This window comes from Petromyzon marinus, chromosome 43 (assembly GCF_048934315.1).
Source record: "Petromyzon marinus isolate PM22_M1 ecotype Great Lakes invasive population chromosome 43, UKy_Petmar_22M1.pri1.0, whole genome shotgun sequence".
NCBI classification, from domain to species: Eukaryota; Metazoa; Chordata; class Hyperoartia; order Petromyzontiformes; family Petromyzontidae; genus Petromyzon; species Petromyzon marinus.
In genome coordinates, this window is record NC_133709.1 from 14,627,213 (window position 1) to 14,631,475 (window position 4,263).

At 49.1% G+C, this 4,263-nt stretch overlaps 1 long non-coding RNA gene across 1 annotated transcript; it reads right to left on the reverse strand.

Annotated features, from left to right (window-relative positions):
• Positions 1-875: 875 nt before the first annotated feature.
• On the reverse strand, positions 876-3,530 carry LOC142930821 (uncharacterized). Its single transcript, XR_012946795.1, has 2 exons — positions 2,748-3,530; positions 876-2,549 (listed from the first exon to the last, which is right to left on the reverse strand). It is a non-coding gene; the product is annotated as an uncharacterized LOC142930821 (long non-coding RNA).
• Positions 3,531-4,263: the final 733 nt, after the last annotated feature.

The following is a 4,263-nucleotide window of genomic DNA, read 5'->3' on the forward strand; positions in this document are numbered from 1 at the left end:
TCAGTGGCTACTCCTCCACGTGGCTGGGCGATTGAGTAACCACACCCACAGCAGTGTCCCAGTGTACCGGCACCCTCCCCAGTGCTGGAGTCAACATTCTCTGGGCCCCGTTTTTCTTCACACGCTGCCTTGCATTTGAGCCCAGCAAGAAGCGTGTCCCCACCGAACACGTTACGGTCAAATGTTGTAAGCGGCAGGTAAATCTAACTCTATATTTGACGACCTTCTCTTCCAAGCCGTTCTCGCCAGTGTGGAGGAGTAGGCCAATGACCCTCGAAGGGGCTCTCTGGAGCTCCCGCTCGTGGAGGCCCCATTTGCCGGCAGTAGCGTGAACAACCGCAGGGGCTGTACCATTACCTTTTATCCACTTTTTATATTCAACATTTAATTAATTAGGCCAGCAACGTGGTCTTGACCTCTTCCCCACAAACATTTCTGTGGCAACGCTGTCGTGGTCGGTGCTGTGAGGGAGAGGGCCAATTCCAATTGGCCCTTTCCCCTTATGGCGTCTGTGACCATCACAGCGGCTAAATGAGGGCTCTGGACGGGTGCGAGGGGCTGGTAACCCCTCCACCTTCAATTAACTACCACTAAACTACGACCGAACAATGTAATTAGATATACACACACACGCATTCACACACACAAACACGTACACACCCATCAACACACAGACATACAAAGACAAAGATCCCCCGTATAGCCAAAACAAGCTGTTTGGGCAAGTGCTGTTAGCGAGCACATGCACCTGCATACACACATACATACACACATAAACACACGTAAACAAAGAGAAACACACACATACACCCACACACAAAGACACATACACACACACACTGCGATGGCAAAGTAAGAAATGGAAGCGAGACCAGTTTTGTCACGACAAGTATATATTGATGTCAAGTGCAAATACAAAACGAGGTAGACAAAATCTCTGGAAAACATTAATCTGGCTTTCCCTTCCCACACTTTGAGCTGCTTTTGTACAAACGATAAAAACCCCGAGGAGACCGAAGTGTCACCGATCTACATTCACGAGTTCAGAAACCGCTGTTTCTGGAGGCATCATGGAAGATGGAAATAAAGTGCTTGGCGAAGTTCATCATTTAGCCGTACATTTCACGTGGTAACGGCTTGGCGCTACGGTTAGCGTGTCCATTGAAATGTGCACGCCCCGTACGTAAAAAAGTAACAAATATGTAGTTTACAAAATGCCGACGTATTCACAGTTCCATAAATAAGTAAATACTTTGCAACAGCGGTGACTTTTTAAATCCCCGACACAACGCAAAATAAATGCCCCGCATTTTAAATGAACAGAGACAAGAACCTATATAAATACACCGTTTAAAAATAAATAAATTTATGCAAACCGACACACCTGATGACGACCGTTTGTGTTATGATCGAAACGTCGTGAGAATTTTTATTGTTTTATATATATTTTATTGTTTCCCTTCAACGTGACTTTACCGAAAGAACTAAGAATATGAATTACTGCAGTCACGAAAGCTTTAAATCTAAATTTAGAGACAAGAACCGTACGGGAATACCTTGCACGACCTCACTGAGAGCGCACTCCGGCCTCGCGTTGCGGAGGACACAACCTCTGTCTTCATTTGTAATGAGACAGTTAATTTAACGGTCACCATCACAATAACGTTCCTGGTGCCAACTCTCTTGACGATTGGCCAGGGAATAAACGGCAACCCCAAGCCATAATGGGTTGGTGCCGCCTGCATGGATGTTGGCTCCTGTTTCCCAGAATGGCTGGCGTGATTTTAAGCGCTTTCGTGCTGGGTTTTTCAAGTCTACGTGGATTAAAACTTGATTTGAAGCTTTCATGACTGCAGGAATTACTCTTTGGTTCTTTCGGTAAAGTCACGTAGAAAGAAAATAAACTAAATAATAGTGTACAACGTTTCGATTGCAACACAAGCAGGGGCTGGTGGTGGAGCCGGCGACGAGTACATTTTGGGGAGCGGGCGACGCCATGGTGAGCCGCTGCCTGGTGCCTTCGTAAAATGTCTCTCAAAATTATTTTGAATTTGAGAGGAAGCAAGAGGTTAGACACGCGATGATGGATTTTAAGCACCGACTTCTATTGGTGGGGCGAGTGCCAGTTGTTACATCGGTGGTGGCTGCTGTGCGACCAGAGTGGCGGTGGCTGTGGTGGGACTGGTGGCGGTGGCTGTGGTGGGACTGGTGGCGGTGGCTGCTGCTGGACTGGCTGCTGTTGGACTGGCTGCTGTTGGACTGGCTGCTGTGGGACACGCGGTGGCAGCAGCTGCTGTGTCGCTGACAGCGGCTTCTTCGAGAGCGGCGGTGGTGGTGGTGGCTGCTGCAAGACCGGTGGTGGTTGCTGGTGGAATGGCAGCGGCTGCTGTGAGATCGGAGTGGTGGTGGTGGCTGCTCTGGGACTAGCGGCAGCGGCTGTTGTGTGTCTGGTGTTGCCGGTAGCTGCTTCTGCTGCTGCTGTTCCTGCCGTGGCCCTTGCAGTTGCTCCGGCAGTTGTTCCCGTTGGGGCGGTTCGACGTCTTGGATTTCTGCAGGTAAAGAAGATGATGGCGCTAAAGTCCAAACCGCTCGACATTGGGTGAATGAAACAAAATCGGTCTGAAGTATAAACAAGAAGATCGCTGTACTTGACCATTCCCTTAATATAAAACGATGCGCTGTCAGGGTGTACATTCTCCCTGGGCATTTCCACGCACACGGGGCGACGTTTCAAATCCATCCTTTACCTTGCGCGCCGGTGAGGAGAGCTGCCGTACAGAGACAGGGTCCGGGGTCTCCCTTCGCCGAGTGGGGCCGCTTGAGGCACAAGCGGGACGTCGCCTTGACGTGCTCCAGCGGGCAGTAGCTGTCCGCTGGCGGCGCGTTCAATTCTGGGGACCTGCATGCACGCACCAACGCGTCGCAAACCGTTAACACCTGCCTTCAAAGTAGACACTGCTAATTGCACAAGACAATATCTTTCCAGTAAGCTGGTCTGGGGGACGGTTGTAAGTGCAGGTTAAAGTGAAGGGGAGAGAAGGCGACTTACCGAATATAGAAGAGCATGTAGGCCTGCTCGTTCATAACAGCCTTGGTGTCGACGTGCCGCACGATGGAGTCGTTCATACAGCACCATTGTCCATCGCTGATCTGCGCACAGTCACAGCACGGCTACACTTGGTGACAATGTTTACACAACTGCACCCAACCTCCTCCGTTCATTAATAACAAGACACGATACACTCTAGACAACAAGTTCGTAATGAGCATCACCCCATCGTCAGAGCTGCAGAAGATGCTACGGTTGCTATGATGGTGCTGAAGTTACAGAAAGATCTGCCTAACCATGTCACTGCATCGACGACCTTGGACCAATTTCAGAATCATTTGTGCTGAAAGAATTCGATGATCTACGAAGCTCTTTTCAACAGATGTCCAGTAGGGGCGGGTCAGAAAGTTATAACAACAACAAACAATACAACACCGATTGGAGTGCAAAGTGTAGGAATGCTAAGGAAGTCACTACAAATAAATAAAGTATATATATACTGTAAGTAGAAGTTGCATAAGTACATCAAGACGCAAGAACAGACACAAGACTTCTATTTATTCTTCCCTATTGGACATTTGTAACATTATGGGCGCATTTGCAGATGTGCGTTGTTATTATTTGATGGTAACAAATGTAATTACCTTATTGTAGCAATAATAATGACCCCTGTTGGAGTCGGCTCCCTTGTGCACCAGCACCGAGTACAGGGAGTAGATTGCCGGCTCGCCCTGAGACGTTGAGGTGAAGGGTTGCATGTCCAGGTGCTCCGGGTAGGTGATGTAATACAGGCAGCGCACAGAGACAAACGTTAGAAGAGGAAATGGCAGGGGTGGTGGGGTGAGCAGCAGAGATGGGCACCATCTAAGTTACACGTCAACGTGATGACGTGATGTCTCGCTCATTTGAGCGTTGAAGACGGTGCTCATCTCCTGTTGATAGCCCTGAGCAAGTGGTGGAAATTCTACAGTCATATGACGGGGGGCGAGTCTTTCCGTAGCACTTATTCCAACATGGAGAGGCATTTTGTCCAGCGTTGAACTGACAAGGGCTGTAATAAAATAAATTAATTAGAGCGATGTGGAGGGGCAGAATCGTTACCCGGTTGATCTTGACGCCGTAGAGGTTGTACCGCTTGATGGAGACGGTGAGGACGTTGGGCAGGCGGTGGAGAGCCATCGTCTTCGTCGCTTCCCCCTTGCAACAGCACCTGC